At 35.8% G+C, this 23,480-nt stretch overlaps 1 protein-coding gene and 1 long non-coding RNA gene across 4 annotated transcripts in view; one reads left to right on the plus strand and one right to left on the minus strand.

Annotated features, from left to right (window-relative positions):
• The window catches only part of LOC111501873 (uncharacterized), a 314,266-nt gene that overhangs the window by 58,319 nt on the left and 232,467 nt on the right, over positions 1-23,480 (plus strand). The window lies entirely within an intron of this gene.
• Positions 51-14,699, minus strand: LOC141482410 (uncharacterized). The gene is made up of 4 exons (XR_012465514.1): positions 12,067-14,699; positions 11,820-11,976; positions 5,279-9,387; positions 51-303 (listed from the first exon to the last, which is right to left on the minus strand). It is a non-coding gene; the product is annotated as an uncharacterized lncRNA (long non-coding RNA).

Genomic DNA, 23,480 nt, shown 5'->3' on the forward strand with positions numbered 1-23,480 from the left:
CTTCGGCCAATAACAACGCACCAACTAGAAAGGCGGGCTATCTGTGTCGACATAAATACAGCTTACGAACTAGAAATCACGAGTCATCGGTGAACCATCAGGACGGCCTTCAAACCCGAACGAAGATCGTAACACTGATTCACAAATCAATCGAAATAAAAATATGTTAGATTGAAAAATAGTTTATATTCTCCAAAATATTTTCCAGACATTGTATTTCATAAGAAAGTTAATGTCAAAGGCTGATTTGGAGGTCACTGGATTCTTTGACGTCCATCGTCGTTGGCTTTTCTCTTGGAAAAACTGTTCTCTGAGATAATTGAGATGAACATGAAAAAACAAAGAATTACTTCAGTACATAATAAAAAAATGTTTGTGGTGTAATCAGACAAAATCACTTTTTCTATGCACTACAGTGGGAAAGAACTATTGTTAATGCTCGTTTCGATAGCAAAGTCGATACAATCAGGGATTGTTAATTAAAAATAGTTTTTCATTTTTCTGGTATAGGTTGGGATGACATATTTTTTCTAATCACCGCGTTACATTCCATTTTCTGAGTTACTTTTCTGTGAGGACCGATGAACAGTTTACTGTAGTGAAAAAAATATCATTACAATCAACGATCATTGCGTGAAACGAGTCACAACAAAGTTCGTTTCACCCTGACAGATCAAACATAAGTTGACTGAACATAATACCTCTTCAAGCAATTACCTTAATGTTTCCTAAGTGATTTTGGCGCATTCAGTTAATGGCAGAATTACTTCGAGAAAGTAGGATTAGGAGGGTTGTCCTCCTACGTCTTGTTATGTTAACCCTTTCCAGATTGATAATATAATGAAGGAATTTGAGAGTATCGACAGGTGAATTTGCAATATCATAACAAAATTAAAGAGCTTGTGATGCACTGTTTGAAACTTTTGGTGTAGTAATGAATATCCAATACATAGCTTTGCTGACGACAGCACACTTGTCTCGTTATTCCATTTGGATTCCAGAACATCCGCTACGGAGGCATATCTTCACCGGCATCAGAATATTGCATATCTTAATAAGGATCTAGAAGTGATTCTGAATTGGTATGAAAATAACCAAGTTCGATTCAATGCCACAGAAACCCAGGCATCGGCTTTCTTCAAGAAGATAAATGTCCCAGAACCGGATATAATAATGTCAAGTCAGATAATTGCGCTTTCTGCTTCAATGAGTTTGTTGGGGGTTAAAATGGGCAACAATATGTCTTGGCACAATCATGTCGCTGGAATTGCAAAGACTTCTTCTCAAAAGCCTGAAACACTGTTTCGAAGCAGAAAACTGTACACACCTCAACAACATTTGATGCTTTATTAAGCTCTGATCAGACCTACTTTGGAGTATTGTTCTCATGTATGGAGCCTGCCCACAAACATACCTTGAAGTTGCTGGATTCCATCCAGAAATGATCCATCCACCTGATTGGAGACGCGAACATCATCTTGGTAGCTTGGAGCATAGAAGAAAGTTTGAAGATTCATTCTCTTTCATAAATATTTTCACGGGAAGTGTTTGAATTCAAAATCTGTTTTTCCGTTAACCAGCTGTCGCACCCCTACGAACGACAACCCTCAGAGGTCGAAACTTGTGCAAGCTAAGGATTAACAAGGTCCTGCCTTTTAACGTGACTTGGTTCATTCAATTTTACCAGGAGCGCTACATATCAGGAATACGCGACTGACTCATCGTTTTGAGGTTCCTAGTCCAGTTATTTTAGGGGGTTTGCCTAGGAAAGTGGACATACCCAGCTGTAAATTTGTATGAACTTTGTATTTTGGCATCATGAAAGTATTTTCAAAATTCACATATGATTCGATGGCCGCCACTTCAAAAATTGGGGGTCAAAAGTAGAAAAACCCGACTTTTCGCAAGTTTTTTGCCAATATCTCGTTCGCAATGGGTTTTATGCTAATTGTATTCATTATCAATATTGTATAATATATATTTTTTTCCTCTACAAATTTATAACTACATGGGCAGGTAAGTGTTAATAAATAAATTGATACTCAATCGAAAATAAATAATTATTAAAAAAAATATTTGAATATAATGTATTTGTTAGTAAAAAATGAAAATTATCTGTAATCATTCATTAAGTAATAATTTATAAACCTTAAATGAGTTGATTTCGATCGGGACAACCAGTTGATTTCAAATAATATTTAATTTGCGCTCGCGCTGCCCTCTATCTCTAAAACGATTCAACGTATGAAAAAATAATCACAACAAAAGTTGTAGAGAATAATTCAATTCTCTACAATATCGATAATAAATACAATCAGCATAAAACCCATTGGAAACGAGATATTGGCAAAAAACGTCGTTTTTTTTTTAATTTTGACCCCCAATTTTTGAAGTTGCGGCCATCGAATCAAATGTGAATTTTGAGAATACTTTTATAATGCCAAAATACACAGTTTATACAAATTTACAGGTGGGTATGTCAACTTTCCGAAATACAGGCTTAAATCGACCTAAAATGACTGGACAATCCACTCAGTACACCTCGAACTTCACTGAAAACTCTTCCATCTGGAGAACTGCGTTTATGTGCGGTTACTGTCGCACAGGCACCGATGTGAGAGAGCCTTAAGGATTTTTCTATAATGCTTGTGTTCTGTCTTTGGAAAAAGTAACACCTTGACACGTGTTTCAATCAATAAACTACAGTTCAATTTTCCTTTTGAAGATGATCACTTGGTGATTAAAATACGCGTTGAGGTGTTGAAAATAACTCCAATAATATTCGAAATCAAAGGGGTCAAAAAAGCAGTGGCAGCAATACGATTTTTTTTGGAGGGCAAAACACAAATACTGCAGGAAAATCCTTAAGGCACTCTGAGAGCGGTGCCTGTGCGAAAATAGCAATTCGCGTTAGATTCGAATCGCTGGGGATTAAAATCATTTGAAAAGATCTTCATCCCACATAAACGCAGTTCTTCAAATGAAAGAGTTCTCGAACAGTGGAGTTCGAGGTGTACTGATTTGAACCTCAAAACGACGAGCAGCCACAGTCCGTCGCGTATTTCTGATATGTACCGCTCTTGATGAAATCAATTGTGCCAAGTCACTTGAACACCTCCCGTGGAAGTATATATAAAGGCAGACAAATCTCCAACGTCCCTTCGATGTTCCAAACTATCAAGAGTACAAGTGTTCGTGTCTCCATTCAGAGGATTCTTTCTTTTCTGGATGGAATCCAGCAGCTTCAGGTTATGCTTCGGGGTGGAACTCCATTCATGCGAACAATACTCCTAGGAAGGTCTTATATGAACTCTATAGCATCAAAATCCACAGCATCAAAAGATGCTGGGGATTGTGCAGTTTCCTGGTTCGAAACAGTGTTTCGAGAAGCAGCCCTTCTAATTCCAGTGACATGATTGTGCCAAGACAAAAACTTAACGAAGCAGAAAGCGGAGATTTCTGTCTTGACATTGTTATATCCGGTTCTGAGATATTTATCTTTTTTGAGAAAACTGATGCCTGGGTTTTCGTGGCATGTGCATCCACAGCTGGTGTTCTGAATTCCAAATTATATTAATTACTGATCAAAAGTTTTGTGTTATCAGCATCAATACTTTCTGATAAAAATACCAACTACCCATGTTTAATATTCAATATAGCTCCGGAGATGGACTTGAAGAGTTGATGTACATTATTAAACAAAATAAACGAATTCTGATTCTTTGACAAATTGGCAAAAACTGGAGGCAATTGTGAAAAATAACTATAATTAAATCAACTATTATAAACTTCTGAAGTTATGAAAGTAAAAGTCTCTTTGAATTCCGCGCACAAAACAATTTATTGATTCGAACTGAATTATAACGCATAAAAAACATAAACTTATGAACATCTGGTATTATTTGAATAATCTACTGAAATGAATTGAAGGTTGAACAATGTCTTACAAGGATTCTTGTTGACTTTCTAGTTTTCCATCATGAAGTTATGTTATATTACAATACATGATGAAATTCGAAACAACCATGAAAAACAAATCAATTTAGAGAACTGAGATTCAAAAAAAGGAAAGAAGAAAAAAAATCACCTCAAAGGTGCTGCTTTGTTCCCTTCTGTTCATGAAAGAGGACATATGCCTCATCGCTCACAAGTGATTTTGGCGAAATTGGGAACACGTGTGAATCATTGTATTCATGCCACGTGCCACTATATGGGTGTCTGCAATATGCTGTGTAATGCCTGTTGTGAGTAGTCCCACTGTGATTTGAAAATGCATATAGAAAATGCATATATACAAAAAAAACTAAATAATCTAGCAGAAGAATTCATGAATTGGTGTGGAAGAAATTTTTTGATAGTGAATGCAGAGAAAACAGTCTGTATTCATTTCCATTCTAGGTGGAGATCTGTGACTGATATTCAAGTGGTTATCAAAAATAGCACTATTCATCTTTCTGAAGTTAAGAAATTCCTTGGAACTAATATAAATAGTGGAATAAGTTGGGAAAATAATATTGATGCCATAATCAAAAAAGTGAACACAGGTTACTATGCTATATTGCAATTAAAAAATACGTTCAATACCAATCAACTCATCAATGAGTTCTGTTCAATGAGTTCAATGTGGTTCTGGCGTTGAACGTGGTCATTATTACGCCTTGGTCAAAGAAGAAACGGACTGGTTTAAGTTTGACGATAGTCGTGTCACGAAGTGTTCTGGCGATACATTGAATTTATTGGAGCCTCTGGAGACACCCTACATTTTGTTTTATGAGAGAGAGGACATTGTTGGATCAAGATCTTCAGATGATGTGGTGCTGCAGGTTTTTCCGGGTTTTCCTGCAGCTGAAAAAGCAAATGCGCCACTGGAATCAATGAAGTCGCCCCGGAGCGCCAATTAATTTTTGTATTTATTTTATTTTTAATGTTAGGAAAAACTTGTATATTATGTAGAATATTATGAACCAAATATTATTGACAAATAGTTCGAAGGTTTAATATTACAGAAATATGTTACTCATCAATGTTTATTATGCTCTAATCTACTGCAACATATCCTATAACCTCAACATCTGGGGATACTCCAGTAACTCAAACAGAATATTTGTTTTCAAAGAAGAATTATTCGACTTATTTTCAATCTGGAAACAGATGAATCGTGTCGACCATATTTTCAAAAATAGAAGATTTTAACAGTTCATGTATTTATGTTTTCAAATGTATGTTATTTATGCAACATGTTGAGATGTATCAAACAGTTTCGCATTGCCATGCTTACCCAACTAGAAACGGAGACCTCATCAGAATTCCTGCACACAGCTCATCATTCTATGAAACAAGCCCCTCATATAGAGGTATAAAGTTTTTTAATCATCTTCCCGCAAACCTGAGAGAGCAACAGAATAAAAACTTCTTCAAATCAAAATTGAAAGTATATTTGCAAGACAAATGTTACTATAGTATCAAAGAATTTCTTGATGCAAAATGAAAATGTGTTTGCTCATATGTATGAATATAAATGTTTTACATGTTTCCATATATATGTGAACAAATTTATTAAATTGTGATATTTTGATTTTGTTGATTGTAAATTTGTCTATCATCACACGTTTTTTTATTTGTGACGTATTCTATATCATGCTGTAAGTGATCTGTAAGGATTGAATGAAGATTATTATTAATGTTATATTATTATAATGACAAGGAGCCACATTGTCTGCTGCATAATTGCTCGTATCTAATTCATCTAAAGGAAAGTCAATGTGAACATTCAATTTGCCTCTGAATCTTTCCGATGGAGAGAATATTTTTAAATGAATCACTAAAATACGGAGAAACTTATAGATTGATAAGTACATTTTCTTCTTTGCTGGCACCTCGAATACATTGGTTTTTCTTCTCCATCCAGAGTTTCCTCTCTTGTGAAGGAATCAAAGCAATGTGACAAACTCAATTGGCCAGTTCTTGGTGGTATGGGAAGAGACAAATCGCAGAAAGGATCGAAGGTTACTCCATCATCATAAAAAAAAAGTGAAACCTTCAAATCATTCACATACATTACTGAAAACATTTCAAAAAGATATGTAGAGCATGTACAGAATATTTTTCAGCAGCAAACTGGAAAAAATCAATCAAAGAAACTAATTCTCAAATATATGAACATTGAATTGCACATAAATCACGCTTTCCCACTCAGTTTGTACTCCAAATCATGATGGAATTAAACAAAATCATTCACATGAATGCTGCACTACGTAACATATGGAATAGTATTGATGAAAAATTCAAATTACATGCCAACTTCGAATCTCTAGGTATACTTCGAAGTTTCGGGTGAAAACACTTTCATCTGTATAATGATGGAGATTCGGAGTCCGGAGTTGAAACAAATCCATACTCACATGTATCCAAATGAGCAGCGAATATTCAAAATCGATTTCCTCATTCCAATAAGACATTGTTACGTCCCGCTCACAACTGATGAAAAACACAGTTGAAGCAGGGCGTACCAATAATTCATCGTGAATGAATAATGAATGACGCTACTCTCTCATATATTCCAACTTTGTGTATAGTTACCTGCCCATAATAGATGAATGTATGCTTCACAGAATTGCAGGTGGCTACTGAGACCCCTGATGCTAACAATACAGCGGTTTCAGTGTTCACCAGTAAGTCAGTGAAACTTTTTCCTTGGTTGATTACTTAGCTGAAATTTCATAGCTCCTATGTTTGTCGTTCTTCCAAAAACTGTTGATTCAAAAACAATAGAACAATAATTATTAGAGGATTAGAGGTTAAATGATATATGATTAAAAACAATGAAACCAAAACTTCAGTGTCGGATAGATCAGGAGTACTTGAGCTGACTTGTGGCTTCTGCCAAAACTGTATATTGGCCAAACAAGGAAATCTTCTTTCCAAAGAATTGAAAAGCATGCAAGTAATTTCTTAAATAGAAAAAACAATTCCTGATTTGCAAATTACCTTTTAGCAAGAAGAACAAGAATTCAATCGTGAATACAACATGTCACGTTTGCAAGAGAAAAGTTTGACACTCTATCTCCTAGAATGTCTAGAAATAAATAGATATAAGAATTCGGCTAATTTACTGAATGACCAATTAGAATTGAATAACTCTCCGTTACTAAATATGCTTACAAATGTGGAAACTGGTACATAAGCTCAGGTCATTTAATTCATTGGAAACTCAGGTACACATAAAACAGTAAATGGTTGGGTAAAACTCAGGTTGCGAAACCAAGTTTTAGTATAAAAAACTCTTTACAGTTCATACAACATACAAAAATCGTGGTTCTGCAAGAAGGTGAGATTTTGGTTTCTTTTGATGTTAGTTCCTTATTTCCTAACGTCCCAATTCCACGTACCTTGCAATACCTCAGGGAATTACTAGAGAAAAAAAATTTCAATAGTAATGGAATTGACGAATTCGTTTCTCTTACTAATTTGTGTATGAAATAAAGTCGGTTCCAGGTAGAAGGTTGCTTCTACCTGGAACAACAGCAAGGAACGGCCATGGGAAACCCCTTGTCCCCCAACCTGGCATACCTGTTCATGAGCAGAGTCGAAATGGAAACCAAAGAAAAGTCGAAGTATTTTCCTAGGATTTGGCTAAGGTATGTGGATGATATTTTCGCGATACTCGATACCATAATATCGAATAGTAACGACTTTGTTTCCATTTTAAATAATAGATGTTCATCAATAGAATTCACGTATGAGTTAGAAAATGAGGGACAACTACCATTTCTTGACGTTTTGGTAATGAGGAGCCAATAGGGGGGGTTAGAATTCGATATATTTAGAAAGGAAACAAGCACGTACAGATATATTCCTGACACTTCACATCACTGTGGACAGCACAAACGTGCTGGGTTGAATTTTTTAGTGCATCGTCTTTTGACTTTCCCTCTAACACATGATAGGTTCATAAAAAAAGACGTACAATACAGGAAATAGCAGCCACTGACGGTTTCTCGGGGGGTATTGCAGATGACATAATAAGGAAGAAGAAGTTTGGGTTAAGAATGAACGAAATCTCCACTTTTAGAAAGGACAAAAACCAAGATAAATACATCTCAGTTCCTTACCACCAATATACGAGGAACTTTGGAAAGATTTTCAAGAAACTAGGTATGAAGGTGGTTTTAAAACAAGTCATATACTACAGAGCCTTTTGGAAAGTCCAAAAGACAAAGTCGAGAATTCGGAAAAGTCTGGAATTTACGAAATTGAATGTAAGGACTGCGATGCAAAATATTATGGACAGACAAAAAGGTCTATTAAAGTAAGATATAAGGAACACATAGCACACTTAAAATATGGAAGACCTGAAAAATCAGCAGTCGCCCATCATATTTTGTAACAAAACCATTCCATAGACTTCAGTTCATTAAGATTAGTTAGACATGTTAACAACAACAGGCAACTAGAAGCCTATGAGAGTGTAGAAATAAGTAAACAAAATAATATTATGAATAACGATGACGGACCTATACCAAAGAGCATACTATATAGCTTGTTAAAATAAATTGATGTTGTTGGGTTTAATGATTACTACATAAGGACACATCGCAAAAATAAATTTGGATAGGCAATATTGTGAAATTAATTTTTATATAGCTGAAAATTGTTTTATATAAACATATATATAATAATAGATAAAGCAAAATTGTAAAATTAATTTAGGTTGGTATACTTGAATGGGTGGTACGCCTGGATGGTTTACCTGTATGGGATACCTATATAGCATAAATAGGGATAGCTCACATTAGTTTCTATTTTTAATCTTCCTCTTTGAAGATGATCACTTGGTGATCGAAACACGTGTCGAGGTGTCAATAATAACGATTTGGTGTTAGGAAAAAACTCCAGTAATATTCATGTACATATACATATACAGGGTCTTTCATTAGGCGTTTCCTATCGTTGAATTCATATGGAACAAGTTGTGTATGAGTTCAAAATCTTTCATTCGGTTGGAATACCTATTGATGACGTCACCAGCCCGAAATCCACAACGACCAGTTACATTTTCGGGATGCATTTAACGATCTTGGATCTAATGTGGATTGGTGTCGTCCCAAATTCAACAATATTTGGGTACTCAGTTAATGTATATAATAAAAATATTCAACTATAGACATGAAATTAATCAGCTGACATACATCATCAGTTTGAAACATCTTGAATAGAAAAGTGATATATTTTTGTCAACGAACAGAAAGTGACCAAACTAAGCAGGTCCCAACTCTTCAAGTTAGTTTCGAATTCTCTTTCTATGACGTTTTCAGCTGTGCGACGATTCTTCTTGAACTGCAGAGAACGTTTCTCATAAACGGAGTGATAATCAGCAATGGTAGAGCTCTGAAAAACAAAATAAATCCAATGAAATGATGAAAAATCATCATGAATGGCACCATATTAATGGCAATAGACCGCAAGCACCTGTTACATTTGATATCTCTTGGAAAATGTATGGTTTCTGTAGTCTCAGTTAACTGTTGTTGGTGGTGCATATGAAAATCGTATAACAGTGAAAGTAATTTAGTATTGGACTACAATTTCTTTCATTTTGGACTTTGGTTTCAATCAGAGTACAAAAATGTAGCGGTAAAAATTGTAGGGGTAGTTTATCATCCAGTAGGTTGATTATTGGAATATAAAACTTTTCTAATGTCCAATGTTTTCTTGGTTCACCATCTTCTGAAAAATTTCCTTTGAATGAAATTGTTATATTCAAGGGTGGAATTTTAACAAAAACTCAGAGGCTTCTTGAAATTTGCTTTTGAAACACAGTTTATAATCACTCTGCTCGTTCAGTAACTATTGCTAGTGAAAAACCTAACCAAATGATCAACATTCCAACTACTTTAGGCTACTGTATTCTAAAATGGTTGTATATTCCATCGAAATGGATTAACCTAAATCTCAAAACAGTTCAAACGATCGATCATTTTCGGGAGTATCTACAAAACGCAGAAGGAATTTGAATGGAAACGTTCAATGCTCAGTTTTATTGATGTATAGGAATCTAAATTTCTCGATTAACTTCATATACTATGGTAATTTACGTTCGAAATCATTTATTCTATTTGTGATTCATTGATGCTTTGTCATTTTATTCACTTGTGTCGCATTTATGTCATTTGAAAGAAGTATGTTCTGAAAAAAATAGTATTGAAGATATACACTTCCAAAGACTTTTGAAATTTGAACAAGATCTTATATAATATGTTCTGACAAACTTTGTTGCATTCAAGTATATGCTTCAAATGATACCCAGCTTCTATTTGATAGGTACTGGGATGTCTTGTTGATCAACAACTAGGATCCCCAGTTCCAAAGAAGTAGGTATTTTGATAGTTGGAGATAATGAAAAACTGTTTATCCGTTAAAAAAATATAATGTAATCTGTTGTGGAAACTCCTAGGAAACAAACATTTGGGTGTAGGTGTCTCCGTATCAAAAAATAAAAGCAAAAAACAATGAGCTCATGAGAAAATTCGCTTTCTGGGGACTCGTAGGACATGAACAAATCAGCAAAAAATTGCAAGAAGTGTTAATCTCCAATAAATAGTATTGCTGCCTCTGCTGGTACTTGCTATCGGGAAAAACATGATCAAGTCATTTCAGAAATCACATGAACATCTTCTGAAGCTCATGTTCAGGGAAATATAGCGAACCAGTAAAAATCCACCAATAAGAGGCAATATTAGTGACATCATCAGCTGGTAGCTCCTCGTTGTTCAGTATATCTCATACGTCATTACTTATTTGAGTATGTTATTCAACAGATGCCCATCTAGGACAGCCATATTAATGACTCTCAATATATGGCAGAGTTGGGAAAAACAAATTTAGGACCTGACGATCATTAGAGCAAGGCATCAAGTGCAGTCCCATATTGAGAATTTTGAAGTACCTTTCTACTCCTTTAGAGGTCCAGAGGTGACGCTGAATTTACTGTAGCTACATATGTGTTCACCAGCTTGCGAACTTAAAACCAGACGATATGAATAAATGAAAATTCATTTCAGTAAATTTCGTGTCGGGACTCCCTACTATACCTACTCACCACAAAAGCTTGGAGAAAATGATCAGATGTAAGAGTGTGTTCATGTATTCAGAAATGCCTGATGCACAGCTAACTGTTCATTCTTTGACTGCTAATGATATTTCTAATCTAGAGAAATTGTCTTTCATGATCGATAACATCAATTTCATATCAATAATAATGGATTTTTCGTGATTCCATTCATTTCATTTATTATAAAATGATATACATTTTTATGCTGCATGATCCAAAAGTTTTTTCTCATTGTTGTTGTAGTCAGAATGTATATTTCAAAAATATCTACACAAACGATACAAAGAAAGTCCAAATAAACTCAGCAAAAGCAGATTGGAAAATGAATTGGCATAGTTTCAATATGAATAGAACATGACAGATAAATATGCGATAAGAAAATATCACATTTTGTTGAAACATCTGAGAAAACTCATTTTGTTTCATTTCTCAGTACACTTGTATTTTTCGACAACTCATGATTATATTTTACGATCAAGAGTAAAAATATGTATATTTTTCTTAACTTCTCTCTCCTTTTCAATTTTATCCATGATTTGTGAGTTTTAGACTACTGATATTTTCATTACAGTTATTGTTATTCGGTATTGTTATTGAAAAGTTCAAAAGTGCTATGAATTTTTCGTTTTTTTGATTTATATCAAATAGACTCACTGTATCATCATCTACCTACATGCTATTGATATATGTCACTGAAATATCCTTTTACCTTATGGGGGGCAACAAAAATCTCTCACTGAATCACCGCAGTAAGCCTTCTCTTCTTGACAATCCATACAGGTTTGCAACTGGATTTCTTCCATAAGTCTGCACACCACACCAATATTACTCTTTTCTTCTGGAAGTTGGTCTTGACTTCATAAGATCTGGAGAAAAACGAAAAAAACAAATGATAAAATTAGAAAATCTGTTGGGAATAGACTATTCCTTTTTTTGTCGAAGGAGATAATGCTTACTTCATCAATGATTTCATTTTGAGATCCATCAGTCTAATACGTTTGCCATTTGGATTTCCAGAATCGTAGAGCTGTCGATGGACATTTCAAATATTATAAGATTGTTTCGGAAGTTTCGTCCGTTTTTGCGCTTTTGCCAACGTAACACAGGTTGATTCATTTTGTCAGCATCAAAAGTAGGTGCTCGGGATTCAAAGAAGTTGACTAAGGCCGTTTCTGCCTGGTCCTTATTCTACCGGAAATGCTGTATCCATATAATTCTGTGAGTCGTTTTTTGTTTCAAGTCAAACATCTACTGGAAAATCTGAAGACAACTCTAGTTGGAAAGAATCTAAAATATTATAATTTTGCAGTTGAAAACTGCAATATTTCGAAGGAAATTTTTAAAAAAGTTCTTCCAGACTTGATGAATTGATGGGTGTAGCCGTTACTACGTGATAGTAGATCATAATGAAGCAGAGAGAATTCAAACTTTTTATATTTTTCACCACTTTTATTCGTAACTAACGTTACAGCAGTTTCGTCCTATAAGAACATTTTCAAAATTATACATTAAACTCTTCCAGATTTTGCCGTGTCGATGCCAATATTTCCACACGAAACCTACATTAATTTTATTATCTGAAAAGGTCAATGATGAAACGAACTATCACGGTTTGACATTTCATTACAAAGCCATCATTATGCGGCATGAAAAATGTACTAAATAATTAGCGTGAACACATTGAGCCTATTTCATTTTCCTCGCCAGTCAATATTGTAACTGAAAATACATCAAAGAAAGTGTGTCGTTTGTTGGAAAACCTCTGATGTATGTGAAAGAATCAATACGGCAAGTCGTAACGTTTTTGATGTTCACAACGATTTCAAATATAATTTCGCGATTGTTGAAGTTTTGAGCGATATTGTCATACTTTTCAAAGGCAAACTAAGATTTATTCATCACATATATCAGTATCAACGAGCAAGAAATGTGGTTATCACTAGTGAGAATGAAGTTTGTCGTTATTCTTCCAAACGAGTACTGGCAATTTTTCTATGACCTAAAAAATAATCTTTGTTTGTGGATAATATCCCGAATCAGAGCAATATCTATAGATTTTCAAGTGACGAAAACAAAAATACTCTCTGACGAAATCCATCTTAAGTTCGTTCAGGTTTGGAGACCAGCTCCCCTACCCTTTTGGCTGATCATTGGCCTTGAGAGGGACCAATGGGTACATGACTGATGGATGACGGCATGAAGTCCTTAGACATCAGTGCCGCCCTTCACGGGATACCCCTACCTGGCTGGGGTGGGATGGATGAAAAAGTTATTCATCCTTTAACGGGGGATATGAGGGCCTCATTCGACAGAGTGTCGGGGCCTTCTATATCGGGAGGGGTCGTCTACAGCATAATCTGTGGCTTCCCTAACTAACGGGTTTTCGTGAGTTTCCGTTTTTTCGAAAACTCTCGCATTCCTCGACTGAATGGACTGCCGAATGGAAGGCAGCTGCAAATCTCTGCGGATGGCTTCATTCCGCACGAACCAAGGAGCATTCACAATCATCCTAGTTAACTTATTTTGTAACCTTTCCAAAATGGAAATGTTGAACGGAGCCGCTTGTCCCCAGACGCCTGAAGCGTACATGATGACAGACTTGAACATCGTGTTGTAGATCGTGATCTTGTTTTTCAAACTCATTTTAGATTTTCTGTTGATCAGAGGGTACAGTCTAGCTATCCGACCCTCGATCTTGGATTTAACGTACATGATGTGCGGGTTCCAAGTGAGCCTACGGTCTATTAGAAGGCCGAGGTACTTTACCCGCGCTTGCCAGTCAATCTCCCTTCCAGAGACTCTCACTTTTCTGGCCGGAGAAGATAGTAATCTCCCCATGGTTATCGCCTGAGTCTTTTCCGGGTTTACTCGGATCTTCCAATCAAGGTACCAGCGCTCGAGGTCGTCCAATGCACGTTGCATGTAGACGACGCCGAGCTCCCGCCCCATGGAAGACGAGAGTAGAGCCGTGTCATCGGCGTACAGGGATATCTTCACTCTTTCGGAAATACTCTCTGATATGTGAATTGACTCAAGATTGAACACAGAACCTCTGGTACTTCAGCCCAGGGAGCTGTAAACATTACTCCAAGAAGCTGCTAACCCTTGAGTGTGACATAAATCTATTTGAGTTTGCAATCGCTTCCATTGAGTAACTATCATTGGAAAAATATCAATTTTTCCGCCACATCCTGTAGTTCTAGAAGTTCGTTCCTGTTCCTCATTGGAAACGGATTGTCAGTTCAATAATCAATTTTGCCCTACATTTTGGAATGGGAAATTCTCAAGGCTTACTTGCCATTGAAAATGATTGAATTATTCTATTGTATGTAAACATAAACATTGTTAGGAGTTCGAGGTGTACTGAGTTGAACCTCAAAACGATGAGCAGTCACAGTCCGTCACCTATTTTTAATATACACCGCTCTTGGTGGAATCAAAAGTGCTAAGTCACTTGAATACCTTCCGTGGAAGTATCTATGAAAGAGTGACAAATCTCCAACCTTTCTTCGGTGTTCCTGACTATCAAAGTTGTGATTTTCTTGTCTCCAATCAGGCGGATGACATTTTTCAGTATGAAATTCAGCAGCTTCAGCTGATTATTGCATGAGATCTAAGATGAATTGGAATATCTTCACAACCCAGCTCAGAGAGATGCGCGATCGCATTTTTCATGAATTTCAACTGGGAATGTCTGTAAATATAACAAATTTCAAATGACCTGTTCAAAATTTAGATTTTTAATCAAGTTCATTCAGTTATTAACGTTAGTTTTGGGAAAAAGGTGAGTATTGCAGAATGAAAATGAGGTGATGAGATCAACATCAATACAAGTTCTGTACTGAAGATTTTGATTCAAAAAAATAACAGCTCATTTCAATCAGAAATTAGGTTTTTCACCAAACATCGTTATGACAAATGATTTTAGTTCAAGACAAAAATAAAAATAGAGTAAACCAGTTTTTACATTTTTTCTCGAAGTGAGGCATACATTGGCTCATACAAAAGTGGATGTTCAAGTTTCATACAACTTCTGTATTCAAAGTTTTTGGCTTTCTACTACTCCATCTGATACAAAAAAAAGGGATGAGAGAATCTTCCAAAGAAAGGAAGGAAGTAATCAATTTGAAACTCTATACATGGATGTGTAGATCATGCAAAGAAGTAACTTTCAGACACAAACTGAAAGAAAGTCCTCCTGAAACAGCTACTTTCGTATCAACATTGAATTACATGAAAGAAAATAATTCTTTCGAAACAAATACTTCTATATGAACACTGAATTATACAGAAGATACTTTTCTCTACTCAGTTTGTATTTCAAACATTTGTTGTGGAATAAGAATCAGATATCATTCACATGAGTTCTACTTTGAATGAATGGTAATAAATTGTACTCACATAGAACACTGTTACCCTCACTGGTATACACCGATGTTTCGCCTTAAGACACTTACCCTAAGGCTCTTCAGTACCAAATTGGATAACATTATAGAAAATTAACACACTTAATTCATGAATTACGATTTTGAATGTCACGGAATAAGCTTGATCTGCTTATGTCATCGATGACATCGTAATGACATTCATTCACCTATTTGATTTAATCCCAGCCAAGAGGAATCTTATTTGAATTGAAGGGGTTATATTTTTAGTAGTGATTAATTTTTTGGGAAAGAAAGTTACTTCATTGCATGATCTACACATTCATGTATAGAGTTTCAAATTGATTACTTCCTTCCTTTCTTTGGAAGATTCTCTCATCCCCTTTTTTTGTATCAGATGGAAATTAATCACTCCTAAAAATATAACCCCTTCAATTCTGTATTCAACTTTTTGCTGTAAGGAGTCTAGTTTCAATGGGAATCTATACTAGTTTTCCTCCATAAAAGTCACTCACCCCTTCATTCCCCGCACTTTGGATCGACTTTATTATTTTCCATAATGGGTATGTTATGTTTTTTCTTTTTGTTATTAATGATTTCATTATTCGCAGTGGTCTATACGTAAAATGATTCAGTCATCACAATCGTGGAAAGTAGACAATAAACATTCAATATTTCAATGAACTACTCCTAAATGAGTGTGTTTCTCAAAAAAACACAGATTTTGTTTTAATATACTACAGATAGTCGCTATATTGACTCGCAGAAATAATCATTTGAAAGTTGTGTTTCCGTTCCAAACATAGATTTATAATCAGCAAATACCTTCTAGGATTCAAACATTTCAGTTGTTCGAAGAAATAAACAATTCATTAATCACAACTGCCATTAATATCGGATCGAACATTGTTATGAGTCAGATCCGTCGGTTTTGCTTATTTTACAGTTTTATTATCAACATATGAGAGAAATACTTCATGACTTTCCGATGAATGAAATGAACAGCTGATTAAGTTCATAGGCATTAATCGAAATTTTTCATTATATTTTGAAGAAACTGAAATATGGATGAACATTTTGATTGATAAAATATCATAAAGAGGAAATGAATAACAGTAGATTAATATTCGTATATTGGAAGGATTATGATTTACTGGAAAAACAAATTATATTCAAAACTATTTTCACATTATTGATAGTGATAACGTTCGGAATGTTTATTTGGCAACCTCGATTTCAACAATTCACGTTTCTGAGAAAAAACTTGTTCGAATGATGAAGAAACCAATGAACTTCAATGGTATATTTTCAGAAAAATCAAGTTGAAAGAGACCAAAGTTATTCGATTCCACTAGATTCCGTATCTGATATTATGATGCTTTTTACTTCTCAAACATATCAATTCCATAATTATATATCTATATATACCGGATAACAAAGACCCAAGGTACACCTCACTATCTATTCAGCAATTTTCACGAAATGTGAAATATTGAATATGGTCAAAATGTTAAGGCGGCAACATCTAGGCATTTTCGAGCTCATTTCGCGGTATTTTGGGTAGAACTCGCCAATCGTTGAGGCGTTATACTCTGAATGACTCGTTTTACTCGTACTTGTATATACTGGCGAGATATACAAGTGATGATTTCGGAGTAGATGAAAACCAACACGAAAAATGTATTTATTAATTTTCAGAATTGAATAACCCGGAGTTCAAAAATGAGTAGCGATCAAATAGTGTAACATCAACGTGGAATTTTTATGGATCATCTTAGGGTGGTTTCACCTTCCCTTCCCTTCCCTTCCCTTCCCTTCCCTTCCCTCCCTTCCCTTCCCTTCCTTCCCCTCCCTTCCCTTCCCTTCCCTTCCCTTCCCTTCCCTTCCCTTCCCTTCCCTTCCCTTCCCTTCCCTTCCTTCCCTTCCCTTCCCTTCCCTTCCCTTCCCTTCCCTTCCCTTCCCTTCCCTTCCCTTCCCTTCCCTTCCCTTCCCTTCCCTTCCCTTCCCTTCCCTTCCCTTCCCTTCCCTTCCCTTCCCTTCCCTTCCCTTCCCTTCCCTTCCCTTCCCTTCCCTTCCCTTCCCTTCCCTTCCCTTCCCTTCCCTTCCCTTCCCTTCCCTTCCCTTCCCTTCCCTTCCTTCCCTTCCCTTCCCTTCCCTTCCCTTCCCTTCCCTTCCCTTCCCTTCCCTTCCCTTCCTTCCCTTCCCTTCCCTTCCCTTCCCTTCCCTTCCCTTCCCTTCCCTTCCCTTCCCTTCCCTTACCTTCCCTTAGTATTTTAGAAAAAATTCACTCACCTGAAATTTGTCTTCCAATTGCTGATCTGAATTCCAGTGGACTATGCCAAGCGCTATGACTACTTATTCAAATAAAAAGAAGTCAACAGTGTTGCCATATTACCACTGAAATTAACTAGTAACTTTTAGGTCTTACTTTTAACACTGGAATAGTAGGTAGGTATCTTAGTAGTAGTCGATACAAGAAGCAATTAGCATCAAAAATAGCTAATTACAACTGGTACCGCATGCTAATAGATCGGAGTAAGCTAATTAACACCACTGAATGGAATATTTTTCATGACGAAATTCTATAGATATCATAGTTTTCGTCACGACTCAGTTAACTTCGGTGTCCCTCAAAGCTCAATTGTTGTACCTCTTCTATCTTCAGTATACATTCAAATATGGAAAATTTCACAATTGATCAATAGAACGACAATGCTCAATTATATTCAAAGGTGAAATCAAATAAATACTAAACTCACTATTTTCTAATACTACAGGAGTATTCGATAAACAATTTTTGGAGCAATCCATTTGTGCCTTTCACAAATGCAAATATATTCAAATATATACTCACCAAAACCTTTTTTGGAATAAACAACTTCAAAAAGTGTAGAGAGGTCATTTTAAAAAAATTCTACAAGAGATGAAAACTGCCATTTCCCATATATCTTCTGAATAGGTTGTCCAGTACATTTTTTGAATATGGGTGACGGTTTGTTGTAGAAAGCTAGAGTTGGAACAACTTCCACTGCCTGAAATGATTTGTAATAAAAATGATGAGTGAAGTATACTAAGTGACATAGAAAGGTAAACACCCATTTATATTGAAAATATTTTGATAATTTTTTACTGACATACTTGACAGATAATAGCAAACAAACAAGTAAGTTTTCAGAGAAATTGGATGGTCGTGAAACCAGTGAAGTTCAGTAGTGTGTTGCAGATCCTCGAAGTCTTATACACTCGTGGATACGTCTGGGCATTGTCCTGATAAGGTGGTCTATATCCTACTTCTAATTCATGGCTAAGTGCTGCCATAGTCTGGTTGGGCTGTTGTAAATTCAGCAGTCTACGACCAAGAATAACCCACACATGTTCGATCGGTGGAAGATCGGGCCATCTGAGTGGCCATGGTAAGTGGTTGATGTCCTGCTGATCCAGGAAGTCTTGAGTTACTTCAGCCACATGCGGTCTAGCGTTGTCTTGTTGAAATATATGGTTCTCGATGGTCTCGAGATATGGAAGAACATGAGGCTCCAGTACTTCGTGACTGCAACGAAGAGCTAATCAAGACTGAAGGTGTCCTGCTACCATATGCAATGGCACCCCATACTATTAAACCAACGGTATGGTGAACATGCCGCTCCACATTAAACTGGGGATCTCGTCTTTCCCCTTCTTACTCTTGCTCGTTCATCGTGCATACCCAAACAAAAGCGAGATTCATCGCTGGAGACTACGCAGTTATGTCTCTGCACCAGTGCAATTGGTTGCGTCGATGCTCGAGAGTCAGTGGCAACACCCAATGGGGATGAAGCTACTTACTAGCTTATACAATGTGCGCATTCCAATAACCCTTTCGTGTTTTCCAAACCACTGATTTGCAATTACACTAGTAGAAATGAACCAATCCCTAAGAGCCAAAAGTCCTTATCGGCGATCTTCATTCGCTATTGAACCCTGCGACGATCAATGCCCCTAGCTCTGTGTTCTTGGCCTTCTTGGGTCCATGAATAGTACGCAAAGATCGATTGATTCTTCTTGAAATTTCTCCAACTCAAAAACCTGCCTCACGTAAGCCAACAATTTGTCCTATCTCAAAATCACTAAGTTGAGGAATACGACGAAGTCTTCGCACTCGAGGCATAGTGTTAACAACACGAAACACTTTTCAACAAACTCTTCAACATTTAAAGCACAAATAAGAACAAAAATTAGAGAAATGGTAAATGCTCACACAAAAACAGTTAAAAAACTGGTCAGACTAGCTTCCGATACGGCTGAAATTTCACTGGCTTTTTACTGGCCTCAACATAAATGCACATGCAAAACATTATTGAAATATTTTCAATGTAAATGGGTGTGTGTCTTTATTCGACATTTAGTACAAGATAGAATCAATAGAAAACATAATACCGAAAAAATTCATTTCATTTACAAATTAGTTTTCTGATACTTTCGAATTACAGTTGCTCATTCATTTAGATTTATTGTTCAATATTTCAATAACTTTTTTTTCATAAATTTCATGTCCGGTCAATGAAAGTCTAAGCTATAAAATAATTATCAACCACATTCAAACAAATAAAATATTTCATCAGTTTTCACTCAATAACTTATTCGCACAAACTGTTAATTTTTCGATATATTATTTTGGTTCCTGCTAGTTAGGTACCTGTTTATATCAAATTGCATATTAGCCTAACGTAAACTAAGTATGAAATTCCAAAAATAAATAATCTGACATCAACAACAAACGGATGTTTATACCAGTTCGATGAATCATTTTTTAATTCAATTTGAGGAACTGAGATTTCAGGTTCATATTAAAGAATTGAAAAGTGAACTGTGGAAGAATTCTCTAAGCAATTTTCGAATGGCAGTTTGACAATTTCATATCAATCATTTCAGATCCTTTTTCATTATACCACTCATACCACCAAATTCATCCAAAAGTTGGATTCTCCAGGCGGATGATTCATACTCGAGTAGCTCAGTTTCAAAAAGAGTCTTGTCACTCCTTTGAAAGTTTCTTGCCATTCGCCTAAAGTTTGAGAAAGCGGGTGAATTTTTTGGAACTGGACTACCAAATTCCATTCATCTCTCGAGTGTGCAGACGTAGGACGAGACACTGGGAAAATTTTTGAGTAGCCAAAAAGACCTCTGCTTCAAATATGCTCTGAATCAGGACTAGAACAATTATATTTTAGAACCCAGTTATCAACAGTTAATCCACAAACAATTAGTAACCTCTCATGATCAGTTGTTGTTACCACAGTTGTTACTGATTGTAAATCACTCAATAATGAATTGATTATTCAAATAGACTGATATATTGGGAGTATATGTCTAGATAATGATAAAACTTCCAAAATACAAATCATAAAATCATAAAACCAGAAAAATCAATCGGCACTTCGGAGCGACTTCATTGATTCCAGTGGCGCATTTCCTTTTTCAGCTGCGGGAAAATCCGGAAAAACCTGCAGCACCACATCATCTGAAGACCTTGATCTGCCAGTGTCCTCTCATGAAACAAAATATTGGGTGTCCCCAGAGGCTTCAATAAATTCATTACATCGCCACAACACTTAGTGACACGACTATCATCAAACTTAAACCAGTCCGTTTTGTCTTTGACCAAGGCGTAATAATGATCAGATTTGACCCCAGGACCACAGTGAACAATGACTGCATGAATATTATAATAGTAGTCGCTAGATTGAACCTTCGTAAGAGTTTGTTGCTTCCGTCAGAGGTTCAGTCATGTACGAAGATCATCAGTTTTATTATTGGATTGACTGGTGCCTCAGCTATACTTGTTTTTTTATAACAGTCAGTTAGTTTGGCGCCTGTTTGGCAATACAATCAATCATCACCTGTTGAAAGTTCCATATTCAGAAGATTCAACAATAAACTTTGCACTGACTGGTTGTTAGTCATATTAGAAAACACTAGTTGAAGTTCCAGAAATTCACATACGTTTTCGCTACCTCTTGAAAATTTACTACAAAGTAAACAATTGAGGATTTTTCCAGCAGAAGATTTACAAATACAAGTCGAGATAGACTACTGAATCATTCAATCCAGAGCAGTCAGGAGTATTGATTCTGCTATTGTTTTGCTCTCGAAGAGTATTCTACAAGAACCTCAAGGCTATTAGCAATGACAAAAATATTTCAAAAATCATCAGGAGTGTCATTATTCGAAGTGCTGCCTCATTAACCTCCGAGAAAATGAGCAGAATCAATTTGAACAGCATTTCCTCTGATTTGAATAAAATAAAAAACATATATATTCAGAAATAAGCCCTCGAACAGAATTCTTCTTTTGAAATGAAAGCATATTCATACCATATTCATTTCATTTAGAATTTTTTATGAATGAACGAATTCAGGAATTTATATGAGAATGTTTAAGATGAAAGCAAGGAGCAGAGAAGATATTATACTTTCCTGAAAAGAGGAATATAAGTATGAGGTAAACGGTAAATTTTCAGACCAACTTCATGAAAAGATTAATGAATTGAGTATAATAGGTTTTTATCCAATTCCATGGGGAATCATGAAAAGGAATATTATGAAAAAGGGACAGAAGGAGATCAACTACTCGAAAATGAAATCATAATAGCTCAACATAACCTGTTTACTCCATAACTTTTTCAATTATACATTCTGATCAATCCAACGTTGATCATTTATTCTTACACACAGAAAATTGCTCAGGAAAAAGTGTTATTTTTAGTGTCAATTGATAGAAAAATTCCAATTCAATGAAAAAGCTCTTGCAGAGCGGCTGAAAATGAAATAACTTTTGAAAAGACATTTTTTTCTACATACTCCAAAATATTTCAGGTATAGAAATTCTACTTGTGGTTCATAAATCCTTTATTGTATCAGTTTTTGGAACAGTAACACAGTCTATGCAGTAATATTCAATGACATGATCAACAAAATACGGAGTGTTTCATACACTTTTGTCAAAATAATGTTTAAGGAAAATAGACGACCTTGAGGAACAAGTTTTCAATATTCATAATGTATAATATAGCTTACAACTTGCGAACTGAACTCTCGAGCAAAATCTCAACTACGTTGTATCCAATCTTACTTTTGCTATTTTCATAACAATGGATCAAAAACAATTTCGTGTTTCGATTTTACACAGCTTCTTGATGCGAAAAACTACCGTTCAAGCAAAGCAATGGTTCGAAAAAGAACTTGGCTCCGGCAAAAACAACAATTGACCTTGGTTTACTGTTCATAAAGACACCGATAGTGCAGAACACAGTAGACATGCAAATGAGGCAGTAACACCAGAAAGCATAAGAAAATCAATAAATTCGTTTCGAATGATCGAAAAGTGGATTTGTTTGAGTTGGTTGACATCATGAAGATATAAAAATCGTGTTGGCTTTATACTGCATAAGCATTTGACAATGAGAAAGGTCTGTTCAAATTGGGTGCCGCGCGAACTCACTGTTGATGATTCTGAGCAGGGTTTGACAATGTTCAAACAAAATAAACCCGAATTTTGGCGGCGTGATAATGGATGAAACATGGATCCATCACTTCAATCCGAAATCAAAACGATCGCCATCTGAATGGAACCGAAAGCACAACAATCGGCTGAATAGATTATGGCCTCGTTATTTTGGGATGTGCGTGGTGTAATATTTATTGATTATTCCGAGAAGGAAAATACCATCTACAGTGAATATCATAAAGATTTATTGGAGCGTTTCAAGGCCGAAATGGTGAAGAAACGACGGCATATGGCAAATAAAAAGAAATTAGTTTCATCAAGACAACGCATCGTGTCACAAGTCAATCAAAACATTGGGGAAACTCTATGAATTAAACTTCGAATTACCCCAACATTCACTATATTCGCCAGATTTGGCTCCCAGCGACTAATGGCTATTCGCAAACGTCAGAAAAATGTTCAGCGGTAAGAAATTTTGCTCGAATGAAGAGGTCATTACT

The sequence above is a fragment of the Leptinotarsa decemlineata genome, unplaced genomic scaffold, assembly GCF_025532065.1.
Source record: "Leptinotarsa decemlineata unplaced genomic scaffold, Ldec_3_MD MMD2_tig00001064_RagTag_RagTag, whole genome shotgun sequence".
Taxonomy (NCBI): Eukaryota; Metazoa; Arthropoda; class Insecta; order Coleoptera; family Chrysomelidae; genus Leptinotarsa; species Leptinotarsa decemlineata.